The sequence below is a fragment of the Coenobita brevimanus genome, chromosome 47 (assembly GCF_032717465.1).
Source record: "Coenobita brevimanus isolate Jiangsu-jjx chromosome 47, ASM3271746v2, whole genome shotgun sequence".
NCBI lineage: Eukaryota > Metazoa > Arthropoda > Malacostraca > Decapoda > Coenobitidae > Coenobita > Coenobita brevimanus.
The window spans coordinates 13,166,763-13,182,315 of record NC_137000.1 but is presented as its reverse complement, the minus strand read 5'-3'; the positions used below and the strand labels follow the sequence as shown (position 1 = coordinate 13,182,315).

General features: G+C 44.0%; 1 pseudogene across 1 annotated transcript in view; it reads left to right on the top strand.

Moving 5' to 3' along the window:
- The window catches only part of LOC145398944 (uncharacterized), a 93,031-nt pseudogene extending 78,255 nt beyond the window's left edge, over nt 1-14,776 (top strand). The window contains exons 3-4 of the transcript XR_013897217.1: nt 12,492-12,656; nt 12,999-14,776. The product of XR_013897217.1 is annotated as an uncharacterized LOC145398944 (transcript). The remainder of the gene's footprint in view (nt 1-12,491; nt 12,657-12,998) is intronic.
- Nucleotides 14,777-15,553: the final 777 nt, after the last annotated feature.

Sequence of the window (15,553 nt, the reverse complement as noted above, 5' to 3'; positions counted from 1 at the left end):
TTTTAGCTGAAATAATATTAGTTATTAAAGCATCATGAGTAATATAAAACTCACCTTAAAGGAGTTATGAGGTGTTTGGTATGATGATTGTAGGCCTGTGCATGGATGCTACTAAAGCATACCCCCTGACCCCTAATTGGCCTTGTCCCCAATCCTACCTCTCACGCCAGAGTCACCCACTTCCATCAACACTTCATCCAACCCCATAAGTCAAAATCTTCAGGAAAGTCCTCAATGTCATCAGTGTCATTATCTACTCAACCCATTTTTATTGTTCTTCCTTGGCTGGCTAGCTTTGTGAAAAAGAATGAGTGATGAGTGACTGACAGTGGGCATTCATTCGATGGTGATACTGTTTCTGGTAGTTTCTTGAAATCTGATTTACAAGTCCAATCATTAGTCATTAATTCTGATGAGCGCTCTCTCTCTGTCTCAGCAGATTGAGTTATGGCTGGAGTCCCTACCAGGCATGTTTAATGAATGACAATGTTGTATTATTCCAGGCACTGACGAAGAAATTTACGGCCTACTGAATGTTAAATTTCTTGCAGAATGCAGCAACAGTCATTATGTTGAGGGTTGCAGGTATGCCAGGTGGGGCTGTGGAGGTGGAAGGGGAGGCAGATTGTGAGTCAGGTGGGGCAGTGGAGGTGGAGGGGATGGCGGTGGGCGAGCCAGGGGAGGTGGTGAGGGGAGGATCCTCCATCTCCTTCTTGCTACTGCTCACATTTTCGGCAGTTTCCTTCATCTCTTCTTGTTTGTCTGTTTCATTCCTCACCTTGTTGTAGACTTATTTGCAGTATAACAACTTGGCATTCGTGAAATAACCGTTATTCAAGTGAATTCAAACGTTATTATAGAAACTGGGTATCTATTCTAACTTACCGTTATTGCCAAAAACGTTATTGTCGAAATCGTTATTGGTGAGATCCTACTGTATATATATATATATATATATATATGTTATGCTGAGTGTTTTTAGGCCGACTCCTCGTACTAAAAACACTAGCTACTGAGCGGGGTCCTCTTTCCGGACCGGAAGTAATGCACCAACAAAGGAACAGGACATAAAAACTAGGCAGTCCACCTTTAACACATCTATTACCTTAATTCTAACACCTTGACAATATTACATAGAATGATATTATGGGCAGAGGATACAGATATACAAAGTTACGTTAGTACAGCACGGGATGTTCACACACACTATAATTATACTTTACAATAGGTTAAGGGTCCATAAGTGAATGAGACTAACTTGCATTAAAGTCCAAAAGGTCTTAGTGTGCTGGGGCAATCGAGATGTCTGGGCTTGATGAGCCGGGGAGGGATTATTACTATAAAAGAACAAGGGGAGTAGAGCACTATAATTCACTGTTTGGGCTCGGCGCGGCAACTCTCGCCCGCGCGTACACTGACAAGGGGGGGGGACTCCTCTAGACTGGACTTGGGAATAGCACTAGTTGTACGAGCCCAGGACTTATAGTCTTTTCCAGGGGAAGGTATTTACGGACACTTTTTGGTGTAATCCCGCTGGTTCACTTTGTCACTGTCTCACTATCTCTGTCTCACTATGGGAAAGGAAAAGTCACTATTCTTGCCCGAGTTTCTGGGGCGATATCACTTTGTCACTATAAGGTGTAGGTCCTCACTCTGGTCACGGTGCAGGGAGACCCTCTTGCCTGGGGTCTCGACTTGTTGTAGGCCCTCCTCTGGTCACGGTGAAGGGAGGCCTGTCTATGTTGGCCCTAGGGACTGGGGCCAAACAGGTGTAGCAGACGGGCCTGACGTCGTAGGGTCTGCGGCAGGGGGAGGTCGGCGTCGACGGATTGCTGGGCTCGCCTGGGGGTCCGAGGGCTGCGGAGGTCTGCTGGGGGACGCGCCGTCAGGTGTGGGCTGCGGCCTCGTCTCCTGCTGGTACCTGGGGAAGACAAGAATTTCCCGGGGGTGGGAGGTAGGTCCCGACTGGGACCGGGCCTCTGTTCAGGTGACACTTTCGGGGCAACTCTCCCGGGTGGTGTCCAGCTACTCCTGCAGGAGTTAGCTGACTTTAGAGGACACACGGAGGCGTGGTCTCTCTGCACTTATGGAGGGTAGCACAAAGGCGACTCTCTCTCTCTTGTCTTCACAACTGCCGTGGCACCAGGTTGATCGGTCCTGGGACCCACTTGTGGCTTGGTGTGAGGGGTCTCTTACCCTTGGAGTGGCTAGGGGTGTGAGCCCCGTACAATCCACTATTGGGCCTCCTGCCCTATTTGTTATAGAGGGTTCTCCTCCCTCGTCAAAGGACCTCCTGTCCTGGTTGTGGCAGAGGGTATTACGCCCTCGTGGCTCACGGTGGCAGAGGATACAAGCCCCTCGTGGCTCACCAGGGTTGTTGCGGCAGAGGATGGTACTTCCCCGTGGCTCGCGGTGGCAGTAGGTGTAAACACCTCGTGGCTCACCTAGGGACCTCCTGTCCCGTTGGGATGAAGCTGTGGTCGTCACCACAAAACTACGAGGGACTGATGTTGTATCAGTCCCACCCCACTGCTGTCGATGGTTAGCCCGCCGTGTAACTTGTTGCGGGTCTAGGCTCACCTGGTGTTGAGGTAGTTGCGGGAAGAAGGGGCCCAGGTCAGTGGTGGTTGGATGACCCTCTTGTCCCGGGTCACTAACCTGACTGTTATCTCCTCCTCGGGTGGTGGGGTGGTGGTGGCCCGGTGGTGGTGTGGGGGGTGGCGGGGTGGAAGGTCCGGTCGCGGGCATTTTAATATATATATATATATATATATATATATATTATATAAGTAGACTCTTCTTGTCCGCGAATTTAAGTTTCCGCAGATCAAAGTTATTTTAATACTGTACGATACACTGTAACTTAATTTGAAATTGACATGCAGTTCACACTTCTTTTGTAGCTGCAGGTAGCAGACCCGCACCCACAGGCATTCCTGCCACTCCGCCAGTCTTACTGTAAACACCACTCAGTTCGTTACTTATGTTGTCATCGCCCTTCTTGTGTTTACAACTCTACTGTCCTTGATTGTGTAAGTGAAAGATGGCTCCCAAAAAACAAGTAAAGGATAAAAGCAATCCTTCTAAGTCAAAGAGAGAGCGTAAGGGGTTATCTGACGTCCTGTCAGAAGCTTCAGACTAGACTTACAGCTAACCTACAGTGCCGCCACACATCTCGTCACTTCGCCACATTGGCACTGTAGGAACTGCTACAACCATCGTCATTATCATACAGCAATCATCGTCATCTATACAGCAATCATATCGTCGTCATACAGCAATCATCATCATTGTACGAAGGTTGTGAAGAGAACACAATCTTTTGGTGAGTGTTAATATGGATTTGTAATATTTTAAAGTATGTTTTTATTTTTTCAGGGATGTGCTTAGCTTATGTGGAAATAATATGCCATTTTGTGATGATGATTTGAGTGTCTGTGGAATTTGCCTTCCACGGGGGTCTCTGGAACCTAACCCTCGCGGATAACTAGGGTCTGCTGTGTATATATATATATATATATATATATATATATATATATATATATATATATATATACATATATATATACACATACAGTACCCTCGTGTCCAACAAGGTAATATTGTCATGCACAGGCCCCGTGTTGGACCAAAAACGTGTTGGACAAACAACAGAGCTTATGGGGAAAAATGAATTATGTCAGCAACCCTAGGAAAAGTCACCCTATATACCTACCATATACCTACACATATATTAGTACTGCTGTAATTATAATAAATGGTACTGTACTATGAATGATAACTAACCTTTTAGGATAGTGTTTGTGGGCATGCTGGGAATGGAAGGTGGTATCCGAGGCTGTAGGTAGTCCTACTGAGTCCCTGGAGGATGGCTGCTGGCGTCACTAGTGGGTAATGGCTGCTGCTCCTCCTCAACCTCCCTCATAAATCTTTTGAAATTCCTCTCCCCTTTCTTCTTCCTCTCGATGGTTTCAAGCTTGGTGGCCTGAGGGAGGTGCCACCACTTCTTGGGGTTTTCAGAAGGCTTCCTAGGCATTGTAAGCAGGGTAAAATGCAGTAGCAAGGGCAGAAAATGCAGCGGGAGAAAAGCACTGTCCAATGCGAATTATGCGACTGAGTGGCGCTGTGGAGGAAGAAATTTAATCAGAACATCATGTGAGAGCAGAAGCATTTTTAATTGGGCGACATTATGATCACGTCACGATAGCGGGTGGGGGAGGCTACTTGATCGGAAGTTTTGATTGGCTGTCAGTCATGGGAATGTCCAATATGACCGTGTTGGACCGGGGGTGATCATGCTAGAGGCGAACTCTGCGGATTTCGCCCACTTCTCAGAGCTCTGTCCGTGCTATGCTAACACACCCATGTTCATTCATTCATTGCCAGACGCCATGTATCCCAAACGGGGTGGCCAAGGGCTTAGAGTTAATTGTTTTACAGTAAGGGGCACTAATCCTCCACCAACCCCACTTGACACGTAGGGAGTTATGCCAACAGCATCTGGTGTTCCCAGGCGGTCACCCATCCAAGTACTAACCAGACCCAACGTTGCTTACAGTAATTAAATTGTACTAATTTTTTGCTCTCCGTTCTGGACGCGAATTGTGCTCGGCAAACACGTTTTGGATGCGAGGGTACTGTGTGTATATATATATATATATATATATATATATACAGGTAAGCCCTTAATTCACGCGAACTTTTTCACGCGATTTCGGTTATCCACGAATTTTTCGTACAATAATTAAAACAAAATTATAGTATTCAAATAAAAAATTTTAATAAACAAGAGAAATAAATAAAATATAAAAATGCCTACCTGCTGCCTGTGTGCATACATATATGTGTGTGTGTGTGTGTGTGTGTGTGCGGAAGGTTGGTCCACACAGTCAGTTCGAATCCGACGGTCGAACCATGCATGACTCGTGAATCGTTATTTGTGGCTTATTTTTCTGCCTTCCAGTGATTGCTTGCCTTGTCTGCCAACCTGGGGCCTAAGCATAGTGCTAGTGATGCATGTGGTAACACACCAAAATGGACTCGTAAAGTGATGTTGCTGACAGAGAAAGTTAAAGTGTTGGACAAATTTAAGGGAGGAATGTCGGCGACAATTCCCTGTCATTTATTTACATACGAGTTTTTTTTAGCAAGTACAGTACACTAGTTTTTTACTAATATGAGATATAAAATCTACCTGAAAATTAGTTATTGAAGTATTAATCAATAATAAGTATAATTATAGAATGACAGAATCATCCATGTTTTGATGGTGAATTGACTTCATGGTGAATTGTCTCTGAACCGTGTGTTTGGGGTGAGTCAACTGTTCTTACAATAAAGAAGACAGAACGTAGCATACGGGAGTCAGTGAGGGCTAGTGCACCAGACTGTGCTAAAGTGTCTTCACCTACGCCTGTGAACTGGCTTGGAACCGTATGTCTGGGGTGAATGAGTCAACTGTTTGGACAATAAAGACGGCAGAATGTAGCAAACGGGAGGCAGTGAGGGTTTGTGCACCAGACTGCTGAAGTGTCTCCACCTACGCTTGTGCTTGTCAGGTTTCAGTGTTAAATTTCTTACATTTTTGTTGTTTTTCATACTTTATGCTAGTTTATAAGGTGTATGTAATGCATAAACAGTATTATTCAGATGTAATATGCTTAGTAGACATGCGTAATTACGTGCACACAAGGGCAGAATGTATACGCGAATTTACCACATACGCGAAGGGTCTGGGAACATAACCCTCGCGTGAATTAAGGGCTTACCTGTATATATACCTGTATATATATACAGTAATCCCTGTACTATCAAGACACCCACTTTCCGGACATCCCCACTTACCGGACATAATCGTCCTGGGATCCAATATTCCCAAAATGGTCCGAAAACCGCAAAAAATTCAAAAAAAAATCCGACTTTTTCCCGCCCGTAATTTGAACTTGGTGCGCGCGGCACAGGACAGGTATGTTTTGGTGCGTCATTCCTCCAACGTCCACTAGAGCGCCCCTGCATCCTCCCCACTTTCCGCCCGTCTCTTGTCGTGAGTGTACGCTCGTCTTCATGGCTGCCCACGAGCTCGCTTTTGTGGTGGTGCCTTACCTGCTGCAGGCACTCCTGCTGCTCTCATGCCTCTCCCTCATGTGTGTGATGATGGCCCCGCTGCCTGAGAAGAGGAAGAGAGTGGTTTTGACTCTGCAGAAGAAGAGGGAGATATTGGAGAAAGTAGATGCGGGATGGTCTTCGTCATGCATCCTTCGTGAGTTCAACCTGGCCTGATCTACTTTGTGTGATATCAAGAGATCCTGAGACAAACTCATGCAGTACACGGCTGACTTCTCGTCGAAAAGCAAACGCAACGTGGAGAGGAAGATGATGTTTACTCCCAAGTTTGCTGAAGTCGACCGCTCCACGTTGATTTGGTATCGACAGCAACGTGCTGCTGGTGTGATGGTACGTGGTACGGAGCTGAAGGCTGCTGCTGAGAAGTTCGCAAGGCTTCACAATGCCCTAGACTTCAAGGCATCCGAGGGTTGGCTCTTCGCGTTCAAGTTACGACATGGCCTTACCAACCGTAAGTGTCATGGCGAAGCTTTGGATGCTAACAAGGATGGAGTAGAGGAGTTTCGGCACAAGGTGAAGGGCTTGATCGACAGGGAGGGCCTAACACTTGGTCAAGTCTACAACACTGACGAAACTGGTTAATTCCATTGCTCTTTGCCTACGAACACTCTAGCCGAGGAGACGGAGAAGTGTGTACCTGGGCGCAAGCTCTCCAAGCAAAGGATATCTGCTATGTGTTGTGCTAAAGCTAATGGCATGCACCGGCTTAAGCCCGTTATTGTTGGCCGTGCAAAGCAGCCTCGACGTCTTCATGGGGTGATGGATGTCCTTCCTGTCGTCTGGTACCATTCCTTGAAGGCATGGTTCACAGGCCACATCTTCAAAGACTGGTTCCACTGCCATTTCGTCAAGGAGGTCATACATTACCAGATGGAGAAACTGGAAATCCCACGCGACCAGGTAAAGGCCCTCCCTCTCCTCGACAATGCACCTGCCCACCCCTGCGACAAGGACTTGGTGGCTGAGAATGGGCGCATTAGGTGCGTGTTTCTGCCACCTAATACTACTGCTCTCATCCATCCAATGGACCAAGGAGTGATCGTGGCAACGAAGCGGCTATACCAAAGGAAGTTTTTGGATGAGGTGATGGTTGTTCTTGAGGACGAGGACGAACGCAGGGAGGGACGGGACACGCAAGGCCAGCGGACTTTGGAAAACCTTTGCCACTACTACATCAAGTCTGCCATTTACAATTGGGCCAGTGCATGGAAGGAAGTCCCTGTCAAGACTCTAGAAAATGGTTGGTCTCGTCTGCTTCTCGGAACGGATGTGGAGCATGATTTCCTAGGTTTCGAAGTGGATGACTTCCATGCACGTCTACTTGCGCGTGGGGACGATGTTGATGTGGACGAAGTGCGTGAGTGGTTGGATGATGACGAGGGCAATCCTGGGTATCAGACCCTGTCTGATATCGAGATCTCATTTTCATTTGCAGGTGTCAGTACCCAGCTTGAAGATTCTGACGAGGACGGTGACAATGATGTGGACTTCACTCAGCATGACACTACTCCAGCCTTCCCCAAGCTGAGCTCACTCCGGGAACACTTAGAGTTCTTTCTGGACTACCTGGAACACCCGGACTGCGACAGGGAGATGGGGCCCTTGGGACTTGTGGAGGAAGTGCGTGCTTTCAGGCAGCACATCATTAATCATCAGAATCGTCGTTCCTTGCGTCAATCAACGATTGACAGCTTTTTGAGGCCTGTAACCCCCGCTGTGCCCAGCCCTGGCTCCACTCCGTTGCCTCCTCAAGACAGGCCCTCATGCTCCGAGCCACAGCCCAGCACATCAGCCACGGTGGAGTCACCACATGACGTGAGTATGCGCCTATCTTCAGAGTCATCTGCAGTGGGTACGACATCAGGACGACCCAGCGACGCACCGCTAGGTCACCTCCCTGTGCTGCTCTCAGATTCTGACAGTGATTAAATGGCAAGAACTTCTCCACTAGACCATACTTGAATTTAGTGTTGTGCAGTGAAAGAAAAACAGTGCATACAGTATTGTTAAGAAATTAGAAATCTGAGTGAAAAGACAAATAATTTTTGGACTGTAAATTTAACCCGTCACGTCCCAAGGTTTTCCTCCCCTCCAAGATCCCCCAGTCCTGAGGTATTTTCGATTTTTTTTTTTTTGGCTAAAACCTTCACTGTTGGTGAGAAACATCGAAAATTCATAGAGAAATCGCTCACCTGAGGTTTAAAACACTCAATCCAGGTAGGAGTTCCTCCTTACCTGACTGGGTTTTCTAACATGCTGGCACCAAAGAAAACGAGTTCTATGGGAGGGTAACTATTTTATCCACTCATAAACGGTATTTATTTATTTACTTGGTACGAATTTATATGTAGTATGAGAGTATATTGGTTTTCAAGCAGTAATATAGGCATTATAAGCATTGTTTCACTCACTAACTAATCACCATTCTTGTACCTTTTTTTTCCCACATTACCTGATCATCATTTCTGACTGTTTCTTCCTGTAATGCTATGTAAACCTTGTCCTCCACATATTCATCGATTGGGGAATCACTCTGGCCCTGAATGTCTTTATTGGCCAGGTCACTGGTAACAGGTGAATTGCAGAGACAATGGGGGGGAGGGGGGAGGTTATGCGGTGTAAGGCATTGTCTCTGCTTGGCATCTTGTAGAGGAATAGAGGAAGGTGTCCCGTGTATACATACGAAAAATCATGCGTGAAAATTGAAAATTGTGCAAATTAGGGACCTTGCAATTGCACGACGTATCGGTACGTCGCCGGGACTGGCAAATGCAAATCGTTGCAACGTACCCATATGTCGACGGGACGGGGCGGGTTAACATAAATTGACTTGAGTATGTTTTGTTTAGAGAATGGTTTTATGAGTGGAGACTTAAAGTGCAGAGTGCAACACTTATTAAGTTACAATGGAGCATAAGTAAGACAAGAGTGTGCAGTTTAAAGAGAATGGACTTCTGAGTGTGAATGACTAAGTTAAGTGCAAGACTTCATGAACAGTGTACTGCAAGTGCTTCAGGAAATCCATCTTACTGTCAGAGTCTGAGAGGAGGTGGTTATTCATCGAGATGGCCAGGGACTTGCTGTAAGTACGCGGAATGTTTCATACTGTACTGTACTGTATTGTCCATACTGTACTTACCTCTAACACCTCATTTCACTCTTTTATGTCCCTTATTGGTGTGAATATGTAGTGTCTTAGGTGCTATGCATGTGCAGTAGGGAGGTGTTTTTCTGAGTTAGGCTAGGTTAGAGTCCATAACTGCAAGTCCAGGAGCCAGGGACTTGTAAGTACCCAGAATGTTTAATAGTGTATAAACCTACCTCAAAAACCTCATTTTATGGTTCTTTTGCATTTATTTCAGTCTTTTATGTCCCTTATTGGTGTGATTTGGGTCTTAAATAGGTGCTATGCATGTCCAGAGGGAGTTGTATAGGTGTTTTTCTGAGTTATGGTTCATAAGTACAAGTCTAGGAGGATGGTGCCCACTATCCGGACAGGACCACTTTCCGTACGTGCCTTTCGCTCTATTACGTCGGATAGTGGAGGGATTACTGTGTGTATATATATATATATATATATATATACACAGTACCCTTGCGTCCAACATGGTAATATTGTCATGCATGGGTCACGTGTTGGACCAAAAACGTGTTGGACAAACAATAGAGCTTATGGGGAAAAATGAATTATGTCAGCAACCCTAGGAAAAGTCACCCTAAATACCTACCATATACCTATATATATATTGGTACTGTAGTAATTATAATAAATGGTACTGTACTATGAATGATAACTAACCTTTTAGGATAGTGTTGATGGGCTTGCTGGGAAGGGAAGGTGGTATCCAAGGCTGTAGGTAGTCCTACTGGGTCTCCGGAGGATAGCTGCTGGCGTCACTAGCGGGGAATGGCTGCTGCTCCTCCTCAACCTCCCTCATAAATCCTTCGAAATCATACTCAGAATCACTATCTTCGTCCACAGCCATGGAAGGTCCTGCTTCTGCCTGTCCTAGCACTCTGTAAGGTATCACACGGTACCTCGTATCAGGACGGCCAAGGAAGATTTAAGTGTAAGCAACGCTGGGTCTGGTTAGTACTTGGATGGGTGACCACCTGGGAACACCAGATGCTGTTGGCATAACGTTCTCCCTACGTATCAGGTGGGGTTGGTGGAGGATTAGTGCCCCTCCCTGTAAAACAATTAACTCTAAGCCCTTGGCCACCCTGTTTGGGATACATGGCGTCTGGCAATGAATGAATGAATGAAAAACTTGGACGTTATCCTCGGCAAAGGGCATGCTTCTCACACTGTTGCCAGAGCCCCGTCTTGTGACTGTGGAAAGTGATCGCTGTCGCTGACTCGGTGTAGAATAAGGAGAAGCAACTTTGTTTATAAACTGGTACACACGCCGATGAGAAGGGTTTCAAAACGATTGATATTTATTCTAAAATATTAATATGTATTCAGTGTCAGGCTAAATGTTCAGTGCTGTAGTACGATACATTCTCTGTCGAGTCGCCTGGGTTTTGGTCACACTGTTTTGCCTGTCGTATGCTTGGCAGGAATCCATCCAGATGAATTCCAAATGCCCGTGGTATCGTTGGCAATTTTACCACGTTACTGTTCCGATTTACCATCATATCCTCGGCAAACCTGGTATGAAGTGCCGTGTGATAGCCTTCGGCTGCCAGGATCTTGTCTTGGTTTTTTATTATGGTCCTCATGTTGGCTTCATTCATGTCGTAGGCCTTGGCAATGTCAACTTTCCTCTCTCCTTTCTCTTCCTCTCGATGCTTTCTAGCTTGGTGGCCTGAGGGAGGTGCCGACGCTTCTTGGGGTTCTCAGAAGGCTTCCTAGGCATTGTGAGCAGGGTAAAATGCAGTAACAAGGGCAGAAAATGCAGCAAGAAAAAAGCACCTTCCAATGCGAATTATGCGACTGAGTGGCGCTGTGGCGGGAGAAATTTAAACAAAACATCACGTGACAGCAGAAGCGTTTTTAATGGGGTACTTTATGGGGTGGAAGACAATTGACAATCGTCATGGTCGAGCCTGCCACAGACGTCGTAGGACACGCATGCTCATGAATCATATGCTGCATTTGTTTGTGTGCACTTGTGATAGGATTAATGTCATTCCTACTTATAAAACCACTTACACTCTCCAATGAATACACACAACAAGAGCTTATTCATTTGTATGGGTGATACAAAAAGGTACAAATATTCTAATCTGGCAAGTGTAGCAACTAGTCAGCTCATTCATCCCTTATAATTTAATGTTTTCTATGTTAATTCTTTAGAAATGAGTAGATTTGTATCTCTTAATATATGGTTTCAATGGGGAAAGTCATATTTTCCTCCTCTGAGACAATTTACTAACTTAATTTTATTAGTGCGTAAATTCGCCTTCAGTCAACGATTTCGACAAACCGTCCCAAATCCAGGAACGGTCAAACAGTCATTTTTTGCCTGCTCAGTGCTCTGACTCCTCTGAGAGAGGTCGGATGGCTGGGCTGAAGTCGAGAGGACGCACGCTGAGAATCTGAGATGTCAGGATCGTACTGTTGTGTTCCCCTGTGCATTAATAGGGGTGGCCATCAATTTCCTCAGAACCCAGAACTGAAAAAACGGTGGATGATGGCTATCAAGCGCCAAAACTTCACTCCGTCCAAGTATTCGATGGTATGCAAGGACCACTTCACTGCAGAAGACTATATGCCTGGTGGTAAGTAGAGTTTAAAGTAGCCAAAGTTTGCTTGCTTGAGGCTTATTCATAAGTACTTGCATTAGGCCCTATCTATCCATTAAGTCCGTGTATAGCCTAAGTTAGTTCCTTGGTAGGTAGTCTTTAGACCTAGCCTAGGACCAAGAGTCAAAATTCATACTTGGAGGAAAAAAAGAATTAGACATTTAAAAAAATGCAAGTAAAAAAATGATAATAGCTGAAACTTAGTGCAGCCCAAAGTGATCACCTTGACTATTGGGCTAGGATGGTCTAAATCTGCAATAATACCAACTTTTTCCTCAGTTACCTAACCTTACCTAGACTAGTCTTAACTGCTATGATTATTATTTTGTTAAACAACCTGATGGTCTGAATCTGCCATAATACCAACTTTTTCCTCAATTACCTAACCTTACCTAGGCTAGTCTTAACTGCTATGATTATTATTTTGTAAAACAACCTGATGGTCTGAATCTGCAATAATACCAACATTTTTCCAAAAATACCTAACCTAGTCTTAACTGCTACGAATATTTGGGAAACAACCTTTTCGTTTGCTGTAGCACATGTATCACATTATATCTGTGGTTTATGCTCTGAATGAGAACATCTCCCTAAGACACACATGATAAAATTTCCAGGTCGAAGGTCCGAGGGAAGGCTCAGAAGACTCAAGAAAACAGCTGTTCCATCCCAGTTCTCGTGGACTAAGAAACCGTCTGTTGCTGCAGTAGCCAGGAAGGAAAGGGCTCTTAAGCGAATGTGTGACAGTGCAAGAAGTGTTGATGCAGAGGAAATAACCGGAGGTAAGTCAGTCCGCAAAAGTTCAGTTGCAATCATATTCATGTACAATACCAGTAACAGTGTCTCATGGAACTTATATAATTTGTGTTCACACACATATGCCAGTTTATATTGTAGTAACTTTTTATATTATCCCTTGTTGGTTTCATAAGTAATGAGAGTGTATGAGTGTGGAGTGGCAGAAGGCAGAATGGATCAAAAGAATACAGTATGATGGTTTTTTCACTATGCAGCAGATGGAGGAAGCCTGAGTGCCTTGTAAGATTTGCAAGAATGAGGAGATGGAAGGCTTTGATAATATATGCACAATGCTATTAGACTGCTTTGCTGTTCTTCTCCTACAGGAGCATCCAAGAAGATGAAATCTGAGAAGCGAAAGTGTGGCAGTGCATGCAGTGATGAAACTCCTGATGTAGGTGCAGAAGAAGTCATCGAGAGTGAGCCAGCACAGTTTTTCAGTGTACCGGTTTCAGATTCTACAGATGCCGTAGTACCTGACGCAGTTAAAGTCACTGTTCACACATACAAAGAGGTTTACAGAGTAGATGATTTCAAACACAATGCAGAAAGCCTTCATTTCCACACTGGTCTAGAAAATTATGAGAAATTCACTTTTGTACTAGCTACACTAGGTCCTGCTGCTTATAGCTTGAAGTACTTTTATGGGCCTATAACTGCACTGCAGGTTCCTGAACAGTTTTTGCTGGTAATGATGAAACTTCGACAAAATAAGCCAAATTTTGAACTTGGAGAGCTATTTGGTGTCTCTGAAAGAGATGTTTATAACATTTTTGTTACCTGGGTCAGATTTATGTCATTACAGTGGGGGGAGATAAGCCTATGGCCAAAGAAGGATATTGTTCAGTTTTATGCACCACGTGATTTTGGTAATAAGTTCCCTGGAACAAGAGTTATTCTTGATGCAACTGAGATCTCTGTCAGGAAACCCGAGCTTCCTTTAGCACAACAGGCAACTTTCTGTAATTACTGTATAAGAACAGAAACACACTAAAAGTTGTTGTTGGATGTACACCAGGTGGTATGATTTCTTATGTATCACCAGCTTATGGTGGAGCTGCTAGTGATCGCAGCATCATAGAGAGGAGTAATATACCACAATTGTGTGATAAGGGTGACAGCATTATGGCTGACAAAGGTTTTGAAGTTCAAGATTTGTTTGCACCATATGATGTGATGGTTAATATTCCTACTATGTTCAAGAAGACAAACAGATTATCTGCCAATAGTGTCCTGAAAGACAGAAAGATTGCCAGTAAAAGAGTCCATGTTGAAAGAGTTATTGGTTTTGGCAAAACATTTAAGATACTTACAGATCCACTTAATAACTCAGAGGCACAATTAGGTTCAGATATTATATTTATTTGTTATATGTTACGCAATTTTCGAAAATGTATTGTTCCATCACATGCCTGAGAAATTTTCCACACTCCTATTTATCCATCTTTGGCCTCAGTGAGTGTAGGTGGTGGTGACCATCATCCACGCACTTGATGTAGAGCTGCCTACTTCTTCCTTAGCCTTTATCATTCTTTTGCTGTGTCTGCTCTCCTTTCTTCATATTTCTCCCATCTTTCCTGTCACTTCTTATTGCTCTTCTTTCCTTTACAGGTGGCTTTACATTGAGTGACAAGCCAAATGTTTCCTGTAAGCCAAGAAACCATTTATTACGCTGGGTGGTAACCATATAACCAAACCATACGTGCTCCCTACGTGTCAACAAGTGGGTTGGTGGAGGATTAGTGCCCCTCCCCATAAAACAAATAACTCAAATGGCCACCCCTTCCGGGATTGTGGCGTCTGGCAATAGATAGATAGAGTATTCTTCCATTCTTTGAATGCCATACAGCTTTCAATCTGACCTTACACAGCACAATCATATGATCTGGCAGTCCACCACTCAGACAGCTTTTATGTCACAAACACACTTCATCATCTTACTCTCTACAAGAACATAATTTATTAAGCTCCTTTCAAACCAACCCGGTCTTATGTACAGCATGGGGGTGTCCCACAGGGATGTGTGCTTAGTACTACTATTTTTATCATTGCAAGTATGTACAGTATCTGGTGCTTAGTGCTGTTCCTCTCCTTTCAATATCATGTTCACAATAATATTTTTTTAAAGTAAAAAGTAGAACAGAACATGATATTTTATTCTCATATTGAGTATATACCAAGTTCATGTATGCCCATTACGCTAACACACTACATGCTATAGTCTCTTCTGATTTGACAGCATGTCTTAAAAGAAAGTCATACTATACACTGGTACGAAGGTGATAAGACACAGTAAGATTATTTAGAGATACTTATTGGGTAAATATGCAGATAGACTGATTATGAATGATGAAATTACAAAATAAACAATTTGGATAATATAGTGTCATATACAGTATGTATATATTTCTCAAATTGGCTAATCAATTCAGAATAGAATATATTCTCTATAATAAGTATATATAGAAAAATATATGTATATATATATAAAAATGTGTGCTTTTCACTTTCACTCACAAAGTACACACTGCTTCCTACCCAGATGAGTTAACACTCCCACGCACACTTCATGACTGGTGTACTACAAAAAGACTCAGAATGGCCTCTTTTATGGTAGAACACAGTCATAACTCACACCTCACTATCAACAACATCCCCCTTGTCCCACATGCACACAAAATCTTTGGTGAAATGAAAGCACAGTAACAGAAGAATTTGGTAATATCTTGCAGCATAGAGCAGTTAGTTAGAAGCTGATCTGTAAAAATATTTATCTAAGACAGCCTTTCTGAAATTATCTTGATGTCCTCAAATGTGAATATTACAAAATCTTTGGTGAAATTAAAGAACAGTAACAAAAGAATTCGGTGCTATCTTGCAG